The sequence below is a fragment of the Parus major genome, chromosome 7, assembly GCF_001522545.3.
Source record: "Parus major isolate Abel chromosome 7, Parus_major1.1, whole genome shotgun sequence".
In the NCBI taxonomy this organism is placed as follows: Eukaryota; Metazoa; Chordata; class Aves; order Passeriformes; family Paridae; genus Parus; species Parus major.
The window spans coordinates 10,062,052-10,089,489 of NC_031776.1; the positions used below are offsets into that span (position 1 = coordinate 10,062,052).

At 42.0% G+C, this 27,438-nt stretch overlaps 1 long non-coding RNA gene across 4 annotated transcripts; it reads left to right on the plus strand.

The window, feature by feature from the left end:
- The first annotated feature begins 1,416 nt into the window (after positions 1 to 1,416).
- On the plus strand, positions 1,417 to 26,415 carry LOC117244719. 4 transcript variants are annotated; one of them, XR_004498296.1, is made up of 3 exons: positions 1,417 to 17,342; positions 20,440 to 20,496; positions 20,609 to 26,415. It is a non-coding gene; the product is annotated as an uncharacterized LOC117244719 (long non-coding RNA). The 4 variants fall into 4 exon arrangements; XR_004498297.1 differs by having other exon boundaries at positions 1,429 to 16,808; positions 17,253 to 17,342; positions 20,440 to 26,415; XR_004498295.1 differs by having other exon boundaries at positions 1,430 to 17,342; positions 20,440 to 20,722; positions 22,993 to 26,415.
- The last annotated feature ends 1,023 nt before the right edge of the window (positions 26,416 to 27,438 follow it).

Sequence of the window (27,438 nt, forward strand, 5' to 3'; positions counted from 1 at the left end):
GAACCAAACTTCTCCCCAAGAATGCAGTGCAGCTCTTTGCCTTTCCCATGCAGCCCTGTCCTCTGTGTACTACCAAGTACAAGATAAACTTTTAACCTTGGGGTTAAGCTTTTCTGTAAGACAGATGACAGAGAGATGATGAGGGATAAAGGTAATTAATGATATCACTCTGTCTTTCAAATACAGGTGGTTTTGTGAGTGATTGGACAGAAACTTCTGAAAGCAGAATTTAAGCAGGCATAAGATTAGCCAAGATTAATAAGGATTTCTGCCTGATAGCCTAAATCTAAAGTCTTTCAGTTAGTAATCCTTCTTTCAAGTCAATGAATTTTCTTTTAGGAAGGAAAAAATATAGGTTTACAAGAGAGTTCAAGAGTTTCACTTATCATGTGGAAGGATTTAGAGCTGTTTCCAGTGCCTAAACTGCTTCCACCATTTAAGGGAGCCCATACTGTTGTCTCAGAGGAAGCCACAGAGAAATCTCCTCTTGTGCTGTGCTGATGCTTACATGGAGAGTTGCCCAAAAATGCTTCAGTTACAGAATTTTCCTGGTCCCTTCATATAATGGTATCTGAGTTCATCCTTTAGCACAAGATGACATACATTTTTTTCCTCAGAGATTGTTCTATATGGAAACCCCAGTCTGCATAGCCTGAGCACAGGCTGCAGGTCAGCGGAGTCTGTGTGGACCAATGACTACACTTTGCTTCAGTAAAATTGCCTGTGTATCACACTGATGGTGGGAGTTTTGTGCTGAAGGGGCACAAAGGCTTCCTGCAACTGAAGCACATTCCCACCATGGGTAGGACATCCCTGCAAAGGGCTCTGCACTGGCAGTGGTGTGCTGTGAGCTGGGCTGCACGTCATGAAGGCCATTTGCCATCCTCCTACAGGCTCACACAAGGCACCTCAGGTTCAAAGACCTGTGCAGTTACCTGGGTCTCATTTTTTGGTGTTTCCTAGTAGATGATGAGGAACTTTGCTGGGCTGCCAGAAGGTCGTGCCTGACTGCAGCAGACGTGTCCTGTAGGATGCAGAGGGAGAGGCTGGCAGAGCTGACCTGTGCAGGGAAGTTAAGAGCCTTCTCCTTAAACAAAAACTGTGAGCCCTTTGCTTTCCCCTTCAGAACAGTGGGCTTTGCTGCTCCTCTTCCACCACCATTTTCCCCTAGTTAGCAATTTCCCGACTCTGCTTTCTGCATTTTATTCTCCTCTGTCCCTTTTTTCCCTTCTCCACTGTGAGTAAGGTGCTGCTCCCTGGCAGTTGCCATAGAGACAACACTCTTACCTCTGCTTTTCTCTTCTGCCCCTCTAGCATAGCCAGTTGCATCATTCCAAACATGCCAGCCTGCCCTGCCCCCAGCCAAATGAGCGGGCTGTGCTGCAGAATGATGAGCTGAGTACCCCTGTCCCAGATGGATGCCTGAGCCACTATATAGTACTTCAGGATCCCAAGAAGTTGCACTGATTGCTGCAGTGTAGTGAAGGACACTGAGTCTCCAAGTAGTGTCATGGCAGGACTGGACCCAGAGTTCTACTGGCTCTTCCCAGTCCTGGGCCTTGAAATCTCGTGCAGCTGTTGGCCACATGGGACTGGACACAAACTGTGTCCATCTTCCATGGGAAAAAAAACTCAGTCCACTTTCTACCTTCAAGCTGCCAGGGGCCCTGATCTTGTGTGCAGTGGCCAGAGCAGAGTGCCAGTGTCTGTGAACATTAGTGGAGTGTCATGAACCCCTGTTGGGTGGGTATGCAGGAGAGAGGCAAAGAAGGAACAGGGACTTGATCAGGGTCAGTCCTTTCATTTCCCTCTTGCAGTGCCCTGGCTATGACTTCAGGTTGCTGCAATCTGTAGCTGACTCACAGCAGCACTGAGAGATTCAGTGCTGATGACTGGCTGAAAGATGAGAGGTAACTGGTTTTTCTCCCAGTCTAATCTCACACCCCAGGGAGAAGAGATCATGTGGAAACAAAGTGCTGAGAGTTAGTGTCCTCTGCTGACCTCATGAATATGATTATCTGAAAGGATAACTTCTACTTGGCAGATTTGTGCGTGCTGTTCTGGGTTCAAAATTATCAATATGCCTTCAAGAAGCTTATCCTAAGTAATTCTGACAAATTGTTGAAGTAATTTGAGCATCAAACTATACTGAAACCTTAAACTTTTTTCTGTTCAAAAGCTTGGCTGCTGGGAATGCAGTATGCAAGATATTAATTTTGCCTTACACTTCCTCTGGATGATTTTCTGACAGAAGAGAAGCTTTGTTCTTTTGTAGTGCAGTACAAAAAGCAACATGGCCACTCCAAACTGAATCTAGATTTGATCAGGTGCAGATAGATGTATGGAAGAGCCTGTATTTTCCTCCTGTGTTTGCAGACATTTAGAGGAAATGTGTTTTTATATGGCAAAAATGAACAGAACAGCAGAGAACTTTGAAAAGCTCAGAAGGAGGAGTGTATTTGAACAGTTTCTCAAGCACTGCAGGACAAATCCTGTCCTGCTTCCACCTACATTGGAATAAAGGAGGGAGATTATGAACTGAGTGATACCCCTAATGTGCAGCAACAGTTAATTGTTGGATGTTACAGAAAATATTCTCTTTGTCACCTTCAGTAGGGCACAGGAGATTTGACTAGAGGTGGAATCACAGAGAGATGACTGTCTTCCCTGCAGAGACTCAAATGGAAGAGACACTTTGACAGGGTAAATTAGATGCAGGACAAAGACCTTCTGATCACAGCTGGTTTCAATGGGCTTATTTGAATGGGAAAACTCTGAGCTGAGGGCAAACTCTGCTGATGACTCAGAGTTGTGTGTTGCAGTGAAGGAATTGTAGGGTTTTTATTTTCAGTACTTCTGAGATTTCCTGTTCCCTACTGACATCGCTACTAAAATGTTAAAAGATCTGAAGGGATGGAAAACAGCCCACTTGCGATGTTTGCTTTCCTGCTGAGCAGCCCCTAGCAGGGCAATTTTACCAATCAGTCAGAACCCTAAGAAAATTTTGCTGCAACTTTGTAAAATCTGACTCTGTCCTTCAAAAGAGGAAGCATTGCCTGTAGAGAGCACTCTGACTTGGCCCTCTGAAGCCTAAAGCTGAGTTTGAGATATCTCACCTTGTTTTGGGGATGTGCCTAGTCCTTGTCCTCTTCTTTAAAAAGTCTGAATGGTACTTTTCTAGTGAGGCTGGGCTGTTGCAAGTTCTTCCTGGCAGTGACAGTACTGTATGTTTGAGGTCCTGCCACCACAGCACCTTGATATTTTCTGGAGAATTCTTGCTTTACCTCTAGGATACCTATAAAAATTGAAATGTGGGATGTGGAAAGTACAACAGTAGTTCATATAAAAATGGCTTCTGTCATTACTCTCTAGGACATTGGATTGTGGGTCAAGGCTATTCAGCTACGTGACAACTGTCACTGCCTCAGGATTTTCAGGCTGTTATTGCTTTTGAAGATTGCTGCTTGTCCTGTGGCTGATGGATGAGTGTTTTGGGGCTCAAAGCAGTCCCAGCAGCACTTCTGAGCCACAGGATTTTAACTATGAAATAGTAAAAAAACCAAGTCACTACTTTCTCCCCCTGCTGACTAGAGAAAATAGATCCAACAGATAACAGTTTTGAGATGAGCCAGATGTGGATGTTTTCCCCAGAACCTCAAACCCTGTGTTTATGGTCCCAGCAGCTGCACATGTGCACGTCCCCTCCGGTGTGGCTGACCTGTTCTCCCAGGGAAGCAGCCATTGACTCCAGAGCCTGTCTGGTTGCCCAGGTGGCTGCAGCAGCGCCATGGTGGGAGTGACAGGTTTAATGTTGTAACAGCACTGCTGAAGGATGTTGCTGGAGCTGAAATAAAACTGAAGTGGCTGAAGCCAGAGGCTGAGAAAGATGTTCCAGATGTCCTGATCACTGTGTAATTTCCAGAAATACATCTGCATTTCTTCTCCCATAGTATTCTGAAAAAAGCTGAAGGGCAGCAGCAGGAGACAGAGGTGGCCAGCAGCTCCAGTACACCCCAGTCCTAAGGGGAAATCTAGTCTGAGCACATGAAGGTCTGTCTATGTATATCTGTGTCAGGAGCAGACACTAAATTTTTCACTTCTCATACCAAAGGGGCTGCCTGCTCACCTGGCTTCCCATGAGCATTAGGAAGTCTCTGGGGTAGCCTGAGCATCAGCTTGTTGAGGGCTTGTTTTGGGAAACTCATCATGACCTTTCCTTTGTAGGCTATCATGCCTGTGGGTGTCACTGTCCCCACTGTGTGGTGTTTATGAACAGGGCCCAGCACAGCCCTGTGGTACTGTTATCCTGGCTGCATTGCCATGCACCAGCATCTGCTTCTTCCAGAGACAGATCAGAAAGCAAAGGAGATGAATGTGTCCCATATTAACACATGATTGTAACCAAACATACAAAGGAAAGAAGGTGGTGACTTCAGTGGAAGTCATCTAAACGAAGCCAAAGGTGCTTATAAATGTCCACTTCTTCTTCTTCTTTGCCAAGATACTGTTTGCCAAAAATAAAGAGTTGTGGTTTGAGCATAAAGTCAGCCTTGCTTTAGGGTAGGAGAATCCCGGAATTTTTTGTGTTTGTTTGTTCCTTCTTGCACAGATTTCCTGGCTATTTCTGCTTGAAAGCTTTACTGGGCAATGACTGAATCCTTTCGGCTTGCCTGCCAGAAAGCAGATCATCACATTTTGCAGACAAACCCAAAAAGAGCTTGGATGCTTCCCTTGCCCTGAACTTGCTCCCAGATCTCACAGGCCATTTTATTGAAGCTATGTGGCAAAAGCCTGTGTTTCAGTGTCTTCAAAGGGAGTCTCAATGAGCCATCTTTAATAAAAAGATTGGGTCATACTCCAAGGAGTATGAGCTGGGCTGCCTTGGGCACAAAAATTGTGATACTTCTGTTTCATGTAAGGACCCATAAAAAGGTTTGTATGACCAGGTGTCCAAGGCTCAGCATTCATGTTAAATGGACCCTTAATGCACAATGTTTTGTGTCCCAAAAGACAGTGTAATCAAATGCTGATTGTAACAATAACTTGCTTCCTGCAACAAACATACTGAATAAGATGTTGGATCAAAGTCATTTCTTGGACCTGATTACTTACACCTTTCCTTATTTTGAGACCACTGAGTCAGAAACGAGCTCTTTCTGAGCATGCAGTGCACTCAGCAGCTGGATGTCCACCACATAAGTAGATTCTGGTGCTGTTTCAGGAGCTCTGCTCAATACTTTTTGCCCAGAAGAGATCCAAAGCAAGGTGTTGGTCACCTTGAGGTATGACTTAAACACAAGGGCCGAGATGTTTGGATTATTAGTTTCTAATGGCGTATTGCAGTGAGGTACCTGGAAATTAACCTATTTTAATTATAGTGATCCATAAAATCTTGATGTCTGACACTAGGCTTTGCAATGTCGTCTGTTGGTCACTGCAATGTCTAAGCCTGCTCTCTCAGGCAGACTTCCTCACTTGTCCTGAGGTCTGGACCTCTCTGGAGGCCCGAGAGTATTTGTTCTCAGCCAGGTGGGTGGCTGGGCAGAGGTGTGGCCTGGGAGGCTGCAGTTGAAAAGGGCATGTTGCACGTGCCTTGCTGCTCAGGGCTGGGTAGTCTCAGTCTTAAGGCCACTGGGATTTGAATATGAGGCTGATTCTTCAGAGGCAGCATCTGTTCTTAGCGCTATCTCAAACTTCTGTGCAAATTCTCTAGCAGAAATAAAGTTTCATGAGGAAAGTCTAACCACAATTCAACAGAGGTGGTAAAAGGCAGTGGGTAGGAAAGAAACTTGCTCACCTCCAGTCTATTTTAATGATACGTTGTGAAGTAAAGGGGCCTTAATGATACTAGTCAAGCATCCTCAGAGGAACAGAACTATCTGCATGTTTTATATTCAATAACACTGGGGGTTTTTTAATTTTTCTCTAGGGAATCAAGTTACTCCTTCATGAAGCTGATCTGGGGCAGTGTGTGCCTGTGTCCCAAATTCCTGGTAAGGGGAGAGGAGTTATGTAACTGGCACAAGGAAATCAAAACTCCTGCTATGCTGGGCTCACTCAATAAAAATGGTATCATGGGAAAAGACATGCCAAAGTAGGCTTAAATAAACAGCACAGAGGCAATGAACCTGCATGACATATGGAAGGGTTACAGGGATGACACAGTAATTTTAGTTGTGATTTAAGAGTTTAAAGGAGCGATGGCAGATTAGGGGTAAATCCAGAGTTCATCTGTATGTTACAAACAGCTGCTTATTTTCATTAGAGAGTTTTTTCTTTTACTTTTGTTTTTCTCTATCAAGTCTTAGCTGTCTGGTGTGAAATCTGGCAGTGTGTGTTGGATCAGAGCACATTCCCACTGAAACCCAGTGTAAAGGCTTGTCAGTTCTCCAGGGTCTATCAAACTTCACAAATATTTATCAAGTAGATAAGCTTTTACAGCAACTCATTCTAAACCATTGAAGTTATTTCTTGGAATAGATTTGTTAAGAAAAGAAACCCTCTTAAACTTTCCTAACAGATAGCAGTCCAATGAGAGCTAGCCTCCTAAATGCCCAGTATGAAAGGGAAGAATAGCGTGGCATTTGATTTCCTGAGTGCTAAGAAATGAGCTAAGAACAACAAATATTGTCCTTGTTTGATTTGAAATGGAGCCATGCACTTTCTGGCACTCCTTGCAGTTCTGCAGTGTTTTCCCACCAGTGCTGGAGCCTTTGCACAGGCACTGTGTGTTTGTGTGCTTCTGTAGATATTTGGAGCTACTTAAAGAGGTTCACGCTACTCACCTGTCCCCCATTCCTGATGTAAATACAGATGGGCTATAGCTCCTTTCTGAAACCTGCTTGGTTTCATTAGGTTTTTAAAGAGTTATTCTGTTGTGTCTGAAAAACAGGAGGAAGACTATAGACTACTTTATATTATTCACGTGTGTGCTATGTTTTGGCTTTCTCAGAACTTGATGTAACAGAGGTGCATTTTCATTGCTCAGATCCCCCTCTGTTCCTCAAGCCTAATAAAAGCCATCTATAAATCAGCAATGTAGTGCTTTCACAATGCTGGGGCACACACAAGAGGGGTGTAATGTACTTAGCAAAAGGCCAGACTAGAAAGAATTCCAAGATAAACAGAGACCCTTTAACAAGTTTCCATTGGGCTCTGACAAGGCTAGACCAGGATGTGTGAAGGGCAAAATAATCTCTCAGCACTCAATAGGAGCAGAAGATCTATAAACTGTGGAGGATCATTGGCATTTCTTGCTCTTTGCCTCCCATTTCTGGTCTGAAAATTGTCAAGGCCCCAGCCTCTTCAGAGCCTCATCACTGCAAAAAGGCACTCTTCTCTGGCAGTCTTAACTGTCTTTGGAACAGAAGGATCCACTGCAAATGCCCCTGGTGTCCCTCTGTGGTGATATGCTATTATGCACTGATTGCAGAGTTTTACTGGTCCCTGTGAAAATGAGAATATGCCCACCTTTGTTAAATGTCAGTGTTTTCAGAGATATGTAAAGAGATATCAGACAATGTGGGAAGACAGAAAAGATAATGTTGCTTGCTTTTCCCTTTAGGATTGGGATAGCTGAGTTTCCCAGAGGTGTTCTAAGTCCTTCTGCTGCTTGGAAATGAAAACCAGGGCCAGTGACAAAGGCTTAGCTATAGCAACAGTGCAGCTGGGAATGCTCATTACAAACAGGCTGTGTCATTATGGTGGTGTGGAAAAACTCTTCAGAACCTCTACTACCTTTCAAGAACTCCTACCTTCCTTCCTTCCTTCCTTCCTTCCTTCCCTCCTCTTGGCATGCTCTTGCAGTCTATTGCTAGGAGGCCTTGTGCATCCTGCTTTGTGTTTGTTCTCCTACTCCTGGCCCTTGGTTCTTCCATCAGCTGTTTTCAAACAACCTATTTTGCCAGTCTAATACACACTAGACACCTAATTTTAGAGAAGAAATGATCCCAGGTGCTTTTCTGACTTGCTCCATAATACATTTTTCTTAAACAGCAGTTTGATTTTTAATCTTCCAAAAGTGATGTAGCACTTGGAAGAGCAGCCTCATTTGGGGCCTCCTTTACCTGCTGTTTCATGTTTCTGTGATGAGAATTACAAGTAAAATCACATTTCAAAGTCCTTAATCATGGTCTGAAGGTTAATACTAAGGGGTCACCCTCTGCATTTCCCTCCCATCTCAGCAGGAATACTTGGCTCCTGTGCATGTCACAATTTTTGTGCAGCTATTGCCTGGCTGTTACTGAAATGACAATAGAGAATCACTTGGTTGGAGGTAAAGCTGAGCTGTGATACATGTTCAATCTTATCAGACCCAAGTGTGAGGCTAAGATCCAACAAGAGTGATGATTTCATCATTTAGATACAAAGCTAAATATTCCAAATTTGTGAGGACAAAAAGAAAGACACCATTTTGTATGTGTGGGATGTTGTTGGTACTTTTTCTGTCTCCTACCTGAACTCAGGCACCTAAGGATTATATTTTTCTTGGTGAGTCCTTTTTCTCAGCTGAATTTACAGGATCTATGCTGAACTCTTATGGCTTGATCCAAAATCTGCACAAAGGGATAAAATATTTTCAGAAAACTTCTATTTAACTTTAATGCCTGGTGTCTTTTCATGCAGAATTTGCTGTGATTGAGCAGTATGACTACTGCATGACATGCTACAACTAGCATGATCTACCTAGCTTTGTAGAGAGATGTAATTAAAAGTAAAGACAAAATTGCATGGTATTGGGAGAAAGAAAACAGAATACACAAGAAGGCTGAGAAAACTTTGTTTCTTCTCCATAATATTAGCTGGTTTAATAAGAAACATAACTTCTCTAAAACCCCAGCCTTGGATAGAATTGCTGCAACCTTACAGAACAAGACACACATTGTATCACAGTATCATTGTATCACATCACAGTAGGATGTGTTGAAACACCCTTTTCTTTGTTTATATGTAGTATCCCTGGGAAGAAAGAAACATGACCTTCATTTACAAATGAATCATTGATTGAGCAACAGTTTAAAAAACAACAAAAAAAAGAGAATAGCAAAAAGAAAGAAAAAGGCACAGCAGATATTTTGATGACTAGTCAAACAGCAGAGAGCAGAGTCTCTCTTGCCTGGTGTGCATCATTCCAATGTCACTGTTGTCCCTCCAAAGGATCGATGTGGCTTGTAGATGTACACAAATATTGGGGAGTGGCAGACTCTTAGAAATACAGCCTCTCTCACCTCTTTGTTCTTTGTACCTCATCAGCCATGCTCAGCAGAGTATAACGAGCCCTTTCGATACCTTAATTTCTCTTTTCCATTTTAGGGTCTTCTTTTTAAGCCTTCTTTTGGTTTTGCTGTAATGTGATGCTAATTCTTTTGTAAGTCAAAATGTTGACAGGCGTATGCTTGCTCTGTAGGTTTAGAGCTTGTGGGTGAATAACGTGTCTGTGTGCCACATTTAGCTTTGTGCTTTGCTTGGAACAGTCTGTTCCAACACATGGGGATTTTTTCTCCTAGACCTCACCTTTCTGCCCATATGAAATGCAAGCTGCTTGCTATTTCATACCATGCTCCTTTATAATGAGCTAATTCTTTTCCTACACTCTCTTCCTCCTACTGTTCCACCTTTTCTACATCTCTGTAGAATTCTTTAAGCAGGAAATGGATCTCTTCAAGCCAAGTGCTGTGCTTGATTGCTGCTGTGTATTTAGGGTAGCTATAGTGCTCTAGTGGCCCAGAGTCCCTGTAGAAGGCCATGGAGACCAAGGTCATGGTTCCCAGGGAACTGAGAGACATTGAATTTGCGTCCTATGTTTTGATGGCAAACACTGGAAGGAGAGCCTAGGCATTTCTTAATGTCTCTATTTTCTTGCAAGCGAAAGGTACAGTTGCCATGGATATGTTTTGAGATCTTAAATGGAAGGGGAAGAGGTTGATAAGGCACATGCCATGGTGCAGTCAGTGCACTTAGACCGCAGTCTCTTCAGGAGCTGCAGCCAAGTAGACCCAAACTCAGCAATGTGAAGTCCAAACTCGTCTACTAAATGGACAGAAGGAACCTGGACAAATAGCAAAGAAGGAATGTGATTAATGAGTCCCAACCAGCTGTGAATGCTGCTCAAGAATCAGGGGTCAGTGCACCTGCTGCTCAGCAGCAACACGCAAAGCTACTCCCGTATCAGTGATGTGTTGGGAGCAGACCCCAGTCCTTGAAACACACCCACTGTGTGCTGCTATTGGAGCAGAGAGCAGTCATGTAAAAAGAAACAGCACATCTGAATTTCCTCTCCATGTTTACAGTTCTGTTCAAGGTAACACAACATTTTTCCTGGAAAGGAACCATCTTAAAACTATTGGGTGGAATAAGAAAAGTGCATGGGTGCTTTCCAGAGTCAAGCCATCTCCAGATTCAAGCGTTGATGTAGGAATAGATTTGTACTAAAAATACCCATTGATTTAATTTTTGGCAGGCAAAAAGCAGCTACTTGAGGGACAACATAGGTAGTTTGGGCTCTGGGAGAAGTGCCTGCAGACTTGATCTGGGATTTATGCAGCTGGCTATACCATCAGAGGTGTACACATTACTGCATTTTCCCCAGTAACACCAGACAGTAGCACTTTTGGTGCTTAGTGCTCTTCTGTAACTATGTTTAAAGTTGATGTAGAATGAAAATGCCCCATGTGCCATTGATGACTCCTTGCTCTGGAGGGTGTTGTCTGCTAGGTCAGCTCAGGGCACTGGTTTCAGACGAGCCTGGAAGATTTCTGTTTTAATTCAGAATTGTGCCTACTTTGGCACAAATCACGACAAGAGACATGTTTCTGTTGGAGAAACAGTTCCTGGCATACTGTCCTAAAACTATGCTTGTGCTGATCTTCCTTCTTTCCTTTTGTTACCATGCATATTAGACAGACACTTGAATCACCTGGCCTTGCACTCATCTACCTATCCTGGAATCTTCCAGGATTGTGGTGCTTCGGGAAGAAAAAATCACGTAGGGGTCCTATAGACACCATGTGTCCCTGTGTTCTTCTTTCTCCCCATCTCCCAAGTCCTTCATGATACGCTCGAGCCATTGCTGCAGCATCACCTGGTGCCCCAACCCCGCCATCTCTCTGTGTCTCTGTGACCTGTGCAGCCAAAGTGACAGCCAGGTGACGTTGGGGCTGGGTTCATCCTGCAGCCACAGCTGGGGCAGCATCTCCAGCACCACCACTGCATCCCAAAGGCAAGGACCCTGGGATCTGGGAAGGCTGAGGACCCTGACATCTTGGGTAATGAGGACCCACAGAGACTCCCAGGACCAAGTTATTTGGGGATGTTAAGGATCCCACTCCCTGGGGCATCCACCTCTGGGGGCTCAATGTATGTCTGCTTATAGACAAACAATATTGCAAAGAAAAAAGTCATCTTAGTAAATATTTATCTGAGTGCCACATACAGTATAAATTTAAATTGGCTCACTGTATTCAGTAACAGGGTTTGCCAGCAAATGGACAGTCTTTGTGTGAAATTCAGTTCTAACAATTAAGGATCTGTCAGATTTCCACCAGATGAACAGTTATTTAATTGAGGATATATGTCCTGTACTATTTAATACATAATAAAATTCTTTTAATGAATATGTGAGCTAAGATTAAGGCTGCTAATTTAATCACTGACAGCAGAGTCTCTCAGTGTGAAAAATAATGCTTTTGCATTGACACATTAATTGTTGCTAATTTTTCTATGCTGTTATTTTACATGCAAAGATCAAAAAACCACCATTTTCCTGGAGGCCGGAATAAAACTGCAAAAGCTTTAGAGGAAGCTGGGCAGGGAGCTGTGGTACTGACTTTCTGACAGGAAAAAAAAGTAATTTTGGAGAGGAGCAGAGTCTGTGACTTTTTATTGGAAAAATCAGTCAGGTGGAAAACTCTTGATCAGTCATCCCAGTTGCCTCAACTGGTTCTGAATATCTTATTTCCCAATACCCAGTACCAGTTCCAGGTTTCAGGGGGAGAACTGTGACTTCTTGCTGACCAGTCCTGCACTCCCAGCACACTGATTTCTCCAAAACAGGTTGTATGATTTTGTATGAGTGCTGCATCTGCTGTATGTTAGATTAATATTGTGTGTACTGGTGTCAGGAGACAGAAAGAATAAATAGCCTCTAAGCAGACAGAAGGCTATATTTAGGTCTAGGCTGAGTATGCCCTCTGCCTGCCAAATGCAAAAAATCCAAGCCCTAGTGCCTCTTCATTTCCTGCTGAAGACTTACATACGGTTGTTTCCTCCTCGTGTTTTAAAACTTTCAGACATGGTTACAGCCTTGTGTGAGGCAGCTGCTCTGTGACAGCCCCAAGACCACATGGTGTGACTTCCACCATGGGCCATGGGGCACGAACACAGGCTCTCCCCTGGGGCCTCTCCTCAGCCCTGCCATGGGCCAGAACCCACCTGAGTCCCTGCACCAGTGCTGCCATAGGAAGCTGATCCCAGCTTTGTGCAGCCATGGCTCTGCAAAGCCCAGTTCCATCCCCAGGGCCCTGCCCAGCCATTCTGGGACTGTGGCTGATCCTGGTTTCCTGCACCAAGCCTGAACCTGACCCCCACCCCTGGGGGTACATCCTGGCCTGGACTTGTCCTATCCCTATGCCCAGGGAGTTGCTGGAGCTGCTCGCAGGCTTCCCTGGTCCTTGGCCACAGTCCCCCTGGGAACACCCACTGCCTCTGTCATTCACAGTGTCCAACCTTCCAAATACCACCACAGACAGACCCCTTCCACCACCTCAGCTAAGAAATATTAATCCAGAAAGGACAGAAAGGGCTAAAGTGTATGGAAAGGCCATCTATGGTTCCTGCTTTATGATTTTTCACCAGGAGCACAGGACTCCCCTTTACAGAGGCAGTGTGTCTCTGGGAAGCAGCCTCTGTCATGGTGGAATATAGATGTTCCTGAGTTAGATTTAAATGAAATGCAGTGGATATCACAGAGGAATCCAGCTGTGAGACTCAGCATGGGCTAAATTTATCCTGTTCTCTGCGCTCTGCTGTACTCTGGTTTAGAGGTTTGATAAATGGTCCACAGGTCTGAATATTTCAGAAACAGCCTGGCATTATTCCCAGGTTCAAATAGGAAGTAAAGACTGCCAAAAGACATTGGGAAAAGTAAAAGAGCTGCTTGTCACCAGCACTTAGAGGACTTTAGCCTTTCAAGAGGAGATTCTGAGCTCCTGATGAGAGCAGACTTTCATTCTAGTTTTACAATTGTATTGCCAGGCTGGATCTTTTTGTTCCCAGAACTTCTGAAGTTGCTAAAAAAATTTGTTATTTAAAGCCTCTTTTTTTCTTCCCTTTTACCAAGACTGATTCGCCTCAATAATGCTGAGCCTGTGTACACTGTCAGGAATAAGTTATCATGAAATGGAGAATCAAAGTGTACACCTTTGTGGGGAAGACAGTTGAAGAGATAGGAGAGCAATTTCCCCTTCTAGATATTGCTTCCTTCCCTGTGCAGACTATGTGTAGATATGAGTGGAAACCCACCTAATCCATAAACCCAAACTGTTTGGAAACACATTTTGTAGCATGAAAGTCAGGTTGCCCAGGTCCCATTTAATGCCCAGCACAAAGTAATGTTTCACAACTGCTCTTTCAGAGAAGGATGGTTTATTTTAAATGTTTCAGTACAGGATTATGTCTCACTGTGCCATCTGTGTTTTGAATGCATCAGGTTCTGTTGTGTAGGTACATATATATATATGGTGCATACGTAAGTGAGAGGAGCTAAGGGTGACTATCTACCTGCCTCCACTTCTCATTTCTATGAACTAGACAGACATCTGTATCACTGCTTAACCTCAAGCTAAGATTGGTGGCATTAGAAGCTTTCTACACAATTCACTACTGGAGGAGTAGCAAAGAGTTTTTCCAAAACCAAACACCTATTTCCAGTATCCAGCAGAATACAAGTCTCCTGGATGAACTGCAAATTCAAAACTGACTATGAATGACCAAGGGAATGATACAAGTTCTTTAGCCAGCCAGGTAAGGCACAGTCTTTGATCTTGGACTGTAGTGAAAATGCTGTTTTTATTTAATTGTCACTTAAATGGGAATAAATCAGAAATAACTCACGTAAATCTTACATCTGTACTTCACTTTCTGGTAAGTCTCATAGGCTCAATGGTGATGTGATCTAATTTGAAATGTCTTTGAGAATTTATTCAGAATGAGTTTTACCAGAGTACTCTTTTTATTCGAAAGGAGAAGGTAGGTTAAAAAAAATAAAAAAGGTATTTTACAAGGAAAAGGTATTTTACAAGGAAAGAACACTCAGCATGAAGGTCTGGTTAGACACATGGTAGTGTTTAATCCTTACTGTTCCTAACCCTTCAGGCCAGGTTTGCAACACTGGGAACTTTCCAGTTCTTGCTCCTGGACCTACTGACTGCTAAGAGGACAGAGCTGTCCCAGCCTCCTCATTTTGTCTTGGCTTAATAAAGAACAGTGTAAAGGACAAGATGCAGCATATGCTAAAAGTATATGCCTGTGGGCTCCATATGTCATACAGCTGGAAGGCAGCTGCCTTACAGAAGTAATAAGTAATATAGCCAAGAAACAACCATTATAATCAGGTGTTGGGGCAGCCAAGTGAGTAATACTGCCAGGAGGAATGCCTACAGTACAGCAGTTGTGAAATACTGATTAAGAAGTCCTAAAGTGGCTATTTTCTCCTGACAAGTCATTCCTGCTGAAGCAGGCATGTTTCCAGGCTAATAGTTTCTAAGTGCACTTTCAGGCTTATGTGTTTTGGATGAAGCTGGATGTTTTTATGTGTTTTAGCTGAAGCTGGTTTGTTCTTCCTGTCTGTATATGCAATGCCTCCTATCATAACCCATCATTTCAGCTTATCATCACACTCCTGGGAATCTTGAGTTCCTTAACAGAACTGACTGAAAACCTCCCCTCATGCAGCATTTCCTGGACAATTCAGTCAAACCCTACTAAGACAAGCTTTCCCATGGTAAAAAGAACACTAAATGTATCAGCTGCTATTTTCATTTATTTATTTATTTATTCTAATTATTATTATTCTTTATATTTTCTTTTTCTTCATCTCATCCTTATTGTATGTGAAAGGTGAGGATGAAATCTGCCCCTGTCAGACACTGGCTGCTGTTAAAAATAGACATGTCTCTGGTAAGAAATCTTGGGAAGGGGTATTGCTGGCAACCTGATCAAACCTATCACTTTGCAATTTTTGCTTTCCTACTTTGTTTTTTTTCCCCCAGTTACATGAATGCATTGTTGCTCAGAGGTTCGTTACTTATTTTAAACAAACTCTTCCATACAGTAGTTCCAGCAACCTAGAAATGAAGCAAGTTGTTCTGCAAGGGTCAACAATTCATATTATATATTCTATTTATATAATTTAGCCAGTGTTAGAGCTTTATCCCAATATCATTTGACCATTGTGGGAAAAGTCATGTTAATAATATTTAGGGTAAAACTGAAAACAGGACTTAATAACATTTCTTGTCTGCTTCAAAACAGCCTTAGGATCTTGACAGCATCTCATTCAGTACAGGCATATTCATGATATTGCTGTGGGCTCCTGAGAGTTATTTTGCTGCACTCAAGGGTATTACTGGTGGTAGTTCTGCCTGCAGTCTGCTCAGCCCCTTGCTACCAAAAGTGTTTGTCAGACTCATTTTGTGATGTATGTGGCCTTTTGAGGTCTCCAGTTAAAAGAAGTGTTAAAGCTACAAGACATTCTTAGCTGTTGACAGCTACAAGACATTTTCCTAATCAAAAGAAGTGAGTTCAGAGTGTGGTTGTTATTGGTGCTCCTGTTCTTTTTTAAACTTCCTTACAGTAATTGTGCCAAATGTCACTCTTTGAAGAACATAAAGGAGCTGATCAAGTTAAATTCCAAGATTGCTTTGTCATCATAAAAGGGTAAGGAGTGACTGCAAATATTCTTTATGAAAAACAAATGGAGGGCTTAAGTTTCTTTCCCTGTTTTTTCTTGAGTGGAGTAAATCCCAATTTGTGGTGGCAGGTATGAGAGGACAAGAATCCTAGGCAACAATCCAAGGGAGAATGCATCCCAACACCTAAAAGTGAAATAATTGAGAGTTGATTCCTTCTTGCACACTTGACAATTAGTGAGGAAAGTCACTCTTTCCTCCAGCAGAAAAATGTCCCGCTTTGCTTTACTGGCATTTTCCTATTGGTGTTTGTCAAGTGTCTCTTCTGGAGCATGAATGACCCTACAGCAGAGAGCTGCTAGTATCTTCTACTCTGTGCAATAAAAGCAATTTGGCTTCACTTTTGAGGCTTCAGAGTGGAACTTTACAAGTTTTAAAGAAATGTATGTATGTTGGTATGTATGTCATACATACACACAGAGCTGTGTATCTACGTATAAGGGCAAACTCATAGTTTATTAATGTTTTTGTGGCTGTAAATACTGATGATATCGGAAAATGTAACATGACCTTATAAAAAATAATGTATTAGCACATGGTAAAGTACAGGCTCCCATTGTAACTCAGTTGCTATTTGCTAATTAACAAAATTAACTTTCTCAGACACAAATGGGAATTATTGAGTTTTAACTGTTATTTTGATTTTTGGTTATAAAAATTTCCATGGCTAATCTCTTCTTTATAAGTATCAGATGTTCTTCAAGGTTAGCTTGTGTAATGCAGTGCTGAGAGCAGCTGAATTTTTTCACTGGTGCTGGTGACTCCAAATCTCCTGCACATCTGCAGTGTGCACCTACTGCCCTGGAGCAGAGGTACCTGCAATTGCCTGCCTTTCACTCACAGGTATATAGGAAATCAGTTGTGGTATTTGATGTAATTGGCTCAGTTTCATTTTGGGGGGTGGATTTGAGATCTGAGATCTCAGCAGAGTTTAGACAATGTGATCATGCTGAAATGCAGTATTGGACAGAAGTGATAAATATGCTTACTTAGAGATCCAGCTGTCAATTCTTCTAAAAACTGCTGGATGTGGATACCATTTCTGGGATCACAATGAAAAAGAAAAGTTTGCTTTGGGAATTGTGCTGTCCTTAGTCAGCATCTTTTTGTAACTATATAATAAACTTACCCTGTTGCTGTGTGAGCTCATGGGTGGATTGGCAATGTAGTAGTGAGTCTTTTGATGTCAAAACATTACAATGTACTTAGAGTTGCCATTGGCTAATGCTATTTTAAGTGAGAGAGAGAGTATGAATGAGAGTTACAGTAATGGCCATTCATTTGTAGGTCACTGAAGGATGGAAAGCCTCACCCTGCCTGCCTGTGTGAACTTGGCTGTTGATCTACATAACAGCAGGACCTGGGGTTCCCTCCAAGGTGAGCTTGCACATGCTGCCCATAGACAATGGGGTAATTGTGTGCCTGACAAAATGATCTCAAAGTATCAAGAGTTGTGATATGTGATTGAGATGAAAGAATGGAGAGAGGGAAAATGGAGACAGAACCATAAGAGGGTGATAACAAAGTCTCTTTTGAGTAAAGATCTTGTGATGCTATGAGGCTCCCAATGGGAATGGTGTCACTTCAAGCACTACTTCTTCAGGAATGGATTTCCATTCATATCCCAGCATTTGGCTCTGTTAATGGAATCTTTTTGTGTGGAACAGCTGCTTCTGGAGGGCAGGATATGTCATGCTGGTATCAGTCTTCATACCAAGCTCTATGCATGAAAAAAACTAATTTTCTGCTGGCAAAGCAAATAGTTAAGTTCTGCTTAGTGAAGAAAAATGCAAAAATGAGAAAAATCAAACTTAAGTACATCTGGCACTTATCCCTTGGATTAGAGGATATCTGAAGCATCTCTCAGCTTCAGAAACCTCAAGAGACCAATTCAGAAATTCACCAAGATGGTATTTTTCAGTGGACCTCCATCCACTTCTCACTGTTATTTGGGACAGAGGAACAGTGTCATTTTTTTGAGTACCAATGAAGTTTTAAAATCTCTTTCACTGGGAACAGCTGAAAAATAAAGAGCCCCTAAGGTAAAAATACAATTGGAAACTCTGTGGCCATTGAAGAACACATCTGTGTTCTGAATATTCTGCAAATATTGAAGCTGATGAGGAAGATACAGCCAGCCCCATCAAGCTGTCACCTTTTACATAAAGGTGAAGACAGTACACTTTAATATCTGGGATTTTTGGACAGGCTTGTGTCCTAAAAAGCTGTAAGACATCAGTTGCAGTTATCACTGGAAATCCAGCAGTTTGCACAAAGGCAAACTTTTGCCACAGGCTTTAAATTTATACTAAAACCATACAAGTATGCTGCACTTTCTTCTCAAGGATAACACTCTTCACTGTCTTATCATTAAAATCTCCTGTGCTTGATGGAAGCAAGAAGGGTAAATTGGTTACAGAGATCTATTTTTCTAACAGCTTTTCTTCCCTGTAAACCATGGGCCATGCCAGTATCACCTTAAAACATAAAATATGAATACTTGCTTGTATATTTTATGCATTGCTCACACATCTATGCTAAAACTAACATGTCTTAGTCAGCTATTTAATGTTATGTGACCCTTTGTTCTTGCATTCCAATGTCATTAGTGTCACACTGTTAAACATTAACAGTTTAAACCTTAAAATTTAAACATTTAACAATTATTTTGAAAAGCACAACCTGACTTCATTAACCTTTTGTAAGGACACTTGATGTTAAAATATGATAGTTAGCGTGTTCTAAGCCTAGTGTGATGATGCACTTCATGCTTTTATTGCTCTTAATGATGGATTAGCAGATACAGTGTATCTGTTCATAGATATAATAAAATCATTATATTTTTATTTTGCCCTTGGGGTCTAAGGTGCAGGTATACTTTGATGTTTATTATAGAAGCTAACAAAACATTTTGGTGGGGCATTAAATACTTAATTGATTTCTGTTAGCAGGTGTCCATTAGCCATTTCTGTTGAAAATACTACAATTACCAACAATACTTCCATATCCCCATTGAGACTGAAACTGGGCAGTTCCCCATGTTTCTTGCTAATATTCAGGAGAGGTTTCCTCTCCAAGAGTCCTATTTTCTTGAATAATTGGTCTCAGCTGTCCAGTTTGGCCTCTTAATTATTTCAAATATTTTGTGATTTAATAAAAGAAATTAATAAAATAAGCTTGATACCGATTTCAGCCTCAGGCTTTCTTTTCTCTCCCTATGCACAAGTAGTGAAGATTATTGCTTTTCTAGTAGTAGTATTCTTCCTAGGTATCTTTTTTAGGGACTGCTGTAGAGTTCATCACTGTGCTCTGAGTTCCTCTTATTTGTCTAGGGACTTTGGGTTTTGTGGGGTTTTGTTTTCCTTATGGTTCATGCAAGAACTAAGCCCTAGGCTAAAGATATATAAACAAAACCAGAAATTACGGGGATCTTCTCACTCAAAGGAATTTTACTTTAATAATTTTTTGTGCTGAAGAAATCCCAAGCAAACTCCTTATTTGGTCAGTTTAGAGAAGGAAGAGGTCGAGAAGAGACACCAGCTGTCGGATGGAGAGCCTTTCCAAAATCCTTTGGACCAGACTTTAAGGAACACTCAGTAGACAAGAACAGTATTTCTGAGTAGATGTCGTTCTTTGATCTTTCCTGGGATGTTCCCTGTAACAAGAGTTTGTGAGACACTACTCTGCTGATGTCAAAACTGGATCTGAACAATGAAATGGAGAAGGAAAAGCTCTCATTATTTTCCTGCTCATCTACACCTCTTTCTTTTTCCTGTAACTCTTGTGCTCTGGCTGAGCTGGGATCACCAGTGAAACATCTGTGCTTTGTCTGGAGATGGGCAGTGCATTGACTCTGGAAATAACATCAGGGATAATTATTCACACAATGAACTCCCATAGTAAAGCCCTGGATGACAAGATTAACTTTGAGGTCACACAGCTGTGTACAGACACCTGAGCTGGGTTAGGCTCTGGTGCCTGGGCCATAGAGCTCTGCAATGCAGGGCACACGTGTTTCCTCATTCTAGATACATCAGAACTCCAAATCAGGCAGAAACTAGAGAGACACATTATCATTGTCGAGTGCTGGTGAAACTGCTGCAGGAATTCTGTATCTGCTCTTGGTAGATTTGTTTTTAGCTTACAAGGAGTACAGACCTTAAAAAATATAAAATCTCTTTTGTTGGGCAACTAGCTGCCTCCTGATTTTTTATGTACAGGATTCCCTTATCTCCTATCTTCTCGGAAGTGTCCAGAAGAAGCATGACGAGGGACTGTGCCTAGAAGGATCAAGAAGGATCTTGCTTTGAAAGCATTAGATAAATCAGATTCAAATCACACTGATAGCTCTGTAACAACCCTATCTTTATCTTCCTTTGGCCTCTTCCTCAAAGAGAAATGCCCTGAATAAGAATCCACAGTGCTTTGTTTAATCTGTAAGAATAACATGCAGTCCTGTTTCTTTCCAATGTAGTCATAATCCATATCTCAGGACTGGAATTCCAGTTTCATTGCCTGTACACACTAGGAGGTAAGTGACTGCAGTATACAAAGAACAGAATTTTTATGCATCTCATTCTGTGATTGTTGCTTTTACCTCCTAGTACTGGGAAAGCCTTTTTTCTGTCATGCATATGCTATAGTGCTTTCAGGTGCCTCCTTTGTGAAATAGCATGAAACTTCCAGTGAAGTAGTACATTTGTATATGTTGTGGATTCTGCTGGAAATAAGCACATTTTCTGGAAGTCATTCTCCAGGTAAGACACCAGAATGTTTTACCTACTCTCTTTGTTTCTCCATTTCCCAACTGCATCCTGACATAGCAGTGGCCTGAGTGACCCAGGCTGATCAGGAACCAGTTGCCAACCTCTGCTACAGGATGGCCCTTCAGATGAGCTCAGTAGTGGCCATTCACAGCAGGGCACTGTGGCAGAAGAGGTCACTGCCAGTTCTGAGCTGCCTTGGTGACAAATGAAAACTCAGAGTGTCATTTCAGATACAAACTCTGCTTAGAAAACAATTCTCAGCAGATTGAGCTCACAAAGCACACAAGATTGAGACAGTAGAAATAATTTCTATGACTTCCACTCCCATTGCCAAGAGGAATCAGGGCTCCTGGAGAACTCTGAATTGATCCAGATACAGAGCTGGAGAGGCAGAGAAGGTGAATGCTGCTGGCAGCAGGGCAGGCAGCCAGCGTGCTGTTCTCTTCCAGACTTTCATGGCTGCACAGAGCATAGCATCTCCCTCTACCATTTAGTAAATTTATGACATCACCAGCTGTTACCAGGGAAACACAGAAACTACAGATTTGGATCTTGGCAGCTAGGTATAAAGAGAAAATATCTTGCTCTTTTGGGGGTCAAATAGGAAGGCTGAAACAAATTCCAGAACAACTTTGAATTGGAACAAAATTGAGGTAGATCAGTAATTCCAAACCAAACAATTTACCTGCTAAAGTGACAGTGTGGTCCCTATTATATTCCTCACAGAAAATAATCATAGGGGATCAAGTGCAAGATGTGTAACTTCATGCAGCTTAAGCATATCATCCAGACATGAGACCACTGACAACTTCAGTTCTGATCAGTGGATTTAACAAGCAACTTTTAGGGATGCGATATCCTCTGACCAATGATTTTTCAGAAAGTGCTGATTGCTGCCTCTTGAGAAAGTTTGCTGGTGTTTCACATCAAAGAAAGTAGGTAGTGTTGAGTTTCGGTAAAATGGTGTGCAAATACCATTACTGTTCTGACAAAGTATGTGATTTTATAGCTTTTAAAAATGTGGGGTTTGTGAGAACCGATGTTTTCAGACATTAATTTTATGACTTTTAGGTGCTTGAGATTTTTGAAGTTATGAAAATCACATTTTAGTATTTTAGTAGCATTAGCTGACATTTTATTTATGTTGCATGTTAAAATGAGAACTCTGCTTTTTAAATTGGTTATTATTTGAGTATTGAGTAGTTGAGACCCAGCCAATATGAGCTCTTGTGCAGGCCTGTTTGATTTCATTTACACTGCACAAGATGTACGGGTGTGTACTTGAGTTACCCAGAAACAAATGCATCTTTGCAGCAGATGGAGCAAGCTCAAGTGGGGACTCCAGCCGAATTCAAGCCTGGAATTGTAACAGCTGCTTTGCCTCTATTAATGCCTGCAAAGCTATGGGCTGTATGACTGGAGATCCCAGGTCATACGTCTACCAGAAAGGCAGAGATTGCTATGCCCACTAGATGTGCAGAAGATGTGAGACAATCTGTATGGAATGCTAAAGATTTATGGACTCACCCTATTTGGCTGTATCTCCACTAAGGAGCAAAATTTATGTAGGGAAAAAATCCCTCTAATGCTAATCTGGTGTTAAATATATCCATGATGAAGGTTCTTATGTGGACATTGAGCGTATTTCCAGCACTGTTCCACAGCTCTTGTCTTAAAGAGCACAGGAACAAGTTTAATCTGATTTGTGTCCTCCACACCGAAACCCAGGCAAGATCTGGTTGCCAAACAAGGAGTCTCTTTCCCGTTTTGTTGGTGGCCTTGGATCCTAGAATTTCTATGTCACAAAGCAGTTTGCATACAGTCTGGATTTTGTTATCTGAAACATGGTCCAATGTTCCCTGTTGTGCCTTGTTTCAGTGGGATAATGACCAAGTAAACTGCTGAGACATGGATGGATTGCCAGGGATATGTCATGAGAAAGCTGTCCAGAGTCCTCTGCCCACATGCTGTGATGCTGGCTCACATTTCCAAAGCAGGGATGCACACAGAGGAGATCATTACTGCTCCAAAGAGCTTAGTTATCTATGCAAGTTCCTTTTTTTATCCTTTAAAGTGAGTCACTTGGAAAGGCTCCTTTTTTGGTCCTCTTGAGTTTGACTGCTGGTTCTTTTTGCTTGTATGCCCAGTCAGAGCTCTGAGACTTGTGACTGGGCCTGCAATGGCCATTGGGGCTGCTGTCATGGTTTATCTCTCTGGAGTGGTGAAAATATCATTCTTCTCAATTTTCTTTTTTTTTAAAGGACATCGAAGATATTTCTGACAAGGAAGGAATGGAATTATTGGGAGAATTCATGGACAGCCAGGATGGAGTTCCACCTGCAGACTTTCCAGTTGCAGATTTGAACTGAAATTCCCATGAGAAGGATGTTTTATGTGGTCATTTCATGGTGTTTGTGGCCTCTGCCATGGTTATAGAACTCAGTGCACTCTGTGGTCTCCACATACGTCTCCTGTTCCACTTTCCAAATGCTGTGTCCACTGGAGCTACTCTTAAGTACCCACAGGGGATCAGTAGGAAGTACTTTAGCCCTCTGCACACCCCACATTGGCATTTAGCAAAACAAATCAATATGACAAGACTGCATTAATCAGACCAATAGATGATACTTATTATTTTATATACACAGGCTCTTATAAGTTACTACAGAGCACCTTCACATTCTTGCTGATGTCCTCCCTATATGTGGTGTACTGGAAGAGGAGGGGCAGTTTTATAGGACATACAGGGACAGAAAGACAAGGAGCTTCAACTGGATGGGAGCCCTGTCCTCTGAAGAAGTTACTTGTGAAGAGCCAGAAAGAAAATCATTAAATCTGGTAACTGCATTGATTGAGTTTGTAACACAAATGAACACAGCACAGTTCTTCCCATTCCTTCTGGATTGGCACTGTGTTGGGAAAGGTGATAAAGAAAATTTCTGCTGTGCTGGTTATATTTATGATAGATGAAAGCCTCTCTAAAGATGACACCCTCTTGCTCTCTTTCATGATCTTCTGATGTATCTTAAGTCTTGATTGCTGACTAAGGTAGCAACATGGATAATCAAGCTTTTAAAGGCCCTATTTAATAAATCTTATAACAACATTAAGAGAAGCTAAGGTGTATTCTTCTCTTACAGTGTACCATTAAAAGAACTGGTATCACATTTTCCCTGTAAAATAGCTCCTAAAAATTATCTGAGCTGACTTTGAGGATGACCATGCAAACCTTCCTGCTTCCTTCTTTAGAAAGAAAAGAGACACAGCATGAGAGACACTTTTCAAAGTATTCCTCACCATTAGCCTAGTGCTGAGGGATTTGGTGCCCTACAGCTAGGAATACTTAGAAGTGTCATGCAGAAAAGGGACTCAGGCCAGTCCTGAGTTGCTAAGTTCCTCTAAAGGGATTTTGCCAAAAAAGGAGAGGAATTTATCACCTATTAGAACATAGTTTGGCTGTACTATGCAAGCAATTTAATAAACTCTTCCTGTAGGAGTAGTGGCAGTTTTTGAAATGAAAGAAGTAGGGCTGCTTCATTTGCACCGAAGAATTTTCGCTATTGACTTCACTGGAGCCGTGGCTCTTTACCAGATCCATATCCTAAAGGGCTAAAGTGCCCTTAAAGGAATGGCTGCAAACTTATAAATTGTAATCTGAGTCCTCAGCTGACATGACAACCAGCACCACTTCTGCTTAGGATCTTGCCCTGCAAACCTGTAACCCCCTGTCTATAGTAGTCACTCAGTATTCAGTTTGCCCCCAACTATTTTTACTGGAATTTCTGTTAATAATAAAGAGCATCTCCTTTCAAAGAAGTGTTTAAAGGCAAATTATACTACTGAGTACATAGTGTTTCAGTGCTTGGGCTTCAAACACTCTGGAACAGGCTGATTTGTTTAATAGCTACAGTCCTGACTGGAATGTTTTTAAACTGTGTAAACATTCCTACTAGTTTTATGGGTTGCTAAACTTTTTTCTTTTTTCTTTTTTCCTTTTTCTTTTTTTTTAAATGTGGGTACAAATTTAACTTGACAGTGTACTTTCCAAGCCTCCATTAAATAGGGCCAACTTGCTATTGATAGAGAAATATCTCTGGAATAGCTTTATGATGCCTTGCAGTAGAAGATTTTTCATTAACTCTGCCTAGAAAGAGAAACCCAACCTAACATGTCTTTGTGAGTTCTTACTGTGCCTTAATGTCTGTGAGACCCCTGCTGGTTGAAAGGGGAAGAGATGGGAATGAAAAACTCCCAAGATAATTTAATGGAGAAAGGAATTTATTTTCAGAGTATGTTGTGTTTGCCAATCACTGTTACCATGCAGCCACCAAAGACCTCAGTGCTTTGAAACTTCTCACTTACAGGTTGCACTTTGTTGGTGCTTTCCTCACATAATTGTGTTTTATCTCCCTTCAAGTGTGTCAGTGCTGTTTTAAAAGATCAGTATAGAAATATTCAGCTACACCATCTGGTTTCAGTTTTCCTTAATCTGGTGTCAGCCAAGATCAATCTTATACAGCCTGGATGATTAAAAAGGACAGAGTTAAACCTGCTGCATTTTAGGGATTTAAGCCTTCCTTTTCCTCCTGTAAATTTTGACCTTTTCAAAATGGGCTTCCCCCTCCCCCCCAAGAAAGTGGAACATAAAATAAATGTTTGCTACTTTTCCAGAGGAGCCAAATTCCATGCATTCTGGCTGCTTTTCACTGACACAAAAATTATTCCAAAATAATTTCTCATTATTTACAAAATGACACTATGTTACTGTAACAATAACAGCTAACTTGGCCCTTTGAAAGTTATGTACTTTCTCAAGAAATTTCAATCTAAGAGGCAAAACACTGATCATGGTGACCTTGGGAAAATACAGCCTCAAGAAAGTAGTGGATGTTTGTGATTATTTTGAAATCTCCCGGCTGCATCAGTTTCCCAGTGAGGCAATTTGTGCTTGTGTCACACCCCACGGAGTGGTTCTCTTGCTTTCCCTGTCTGCAGCCTGGGTCCTGGAGAGGTAAAGGAGCAGGGGCAGCTTTAGTCCCCTCTGCTGATGAGTTTCCTGGGGAAGGAAAATGTGCTGTGCATAAAAAAAATCTATGTAACTGTTGCCTGATTGTCTGCCTGGTGATGGGACTAAGCAGAGTTGGGGTGGGTACCAATCCGTGCCACGTAGATTTGTTTCCTCTGTTCCCGATAGCGTGACTGAGCCTTGGGAACAGTTAGTGGGATCGTTGATGAGCTGCTGAATTCTTGTCTACTTTCTTTTGTCTAGGTTGCCTCAAATTATCACTGAATTTTATTGTTTTTATACACACACAACTTTTAAATCCACACAGATGACACTTTTGGTGAAAATGCATTACACACTTCTCAGACTTCGCAGCTGGTTGAGCACCAATGAAGGAAATACATTTGGTAACTGAGCTGGGAAAGAAAGGTGCTTGGAGATGCAGTTTCTAATGCTTTCTTATAGATATTCCCATCAGACCATACAAAGAACTCTTCCTGACTATATTAAGAAAGAAATAGGAGAATATAATTTTTTTTTTAAGAAACCTTTTAAAATTAAAACGTTTGGGAGCTTGATTAAATGTACTGTGAGAAAAATGTGCAGTTCACTTACACTATTGACTTGAGGTTTATACAGTATTGCCAAGTGCTGGAACGAATAAAGCTTTAATATTGGAGCATTTGTTCGGTGCATTTTTTTAAGCTGAAGCAATGAGAAAACACATACCTAGATTCCATATATATACTAAAAAGGAATTTGGATTGTAAGTAATGAATATGACTTGTTTAAAACTTGCAGTTCTCTTAACAGAAAATTTTCAATCAGTCCCTTGAACACTCAGGAGTTTTCAAGGATTGTGTGGGATGAAGATGAAGAACAGCATCTTGTAAGGCCCACGTTTCGGTTGACATCCCGTAAGATGTAGGGGATTATTTTTAACTGCAGCGCACACCCGCTTGTCCACTCCTTTTCACCCGTTCATTTCTTTTCCTGCGTGTGCTCATCTGCTGAGGAAACCTCCCTGCTGCTCCAGCTGTCACTCGCACCTTCCTGCGGGCCGTTTCCCCCGCGCTGTGCCGGGAGCGGCTGTGCCGGGAGCGCCGGGAGGCGGCGGCAGCGCCCCGCGCCCGGCCCAGCCGCGCTCCGCCGCTTGCGCCCTGCGGGGACCTCGGTGGAGCCCCTCGTGCTCGAGGCTGGAACGGGGTCGGGAAGTCTCACAACTCGTTTCTCAAGCGCAAGGATGTTTGCTGCTCTTTCGCCATCGGCACAGGTGCTTTTACTGACACGTTCAGTTTTACAGCGACACGCACGGTCACCTGCAGGAGCAGCCGGTACCTGGTGCTTCCCAGAGGTTTGGGAGAAGTAAGATGGTACAGAGAGGGGCAGCACCCAGAAATGCAGGTATTGCTGCTATTATGTAGAGAAGACATGAAGCACATGGAAATCGGAATTATTTCGAGAAATGCCAGAACTATTGATGAACACGACTTGCAACTGCAGACAGAGGGAGATATTCTCAAAGCAAGACAGGAAAATAATAAATAAATAGGCATAAGAAGAAAGCTGAGCACTCTAGTTCCAAGATGTGATTTGTGGAACATTACACAATAGTCTCAAATTGAAACAGAGCATGTATTATTGCATGTAGTGAGAGGGACTGGGAAGGAAAACTATCAAAAGACAGAAAAACATGTATAGA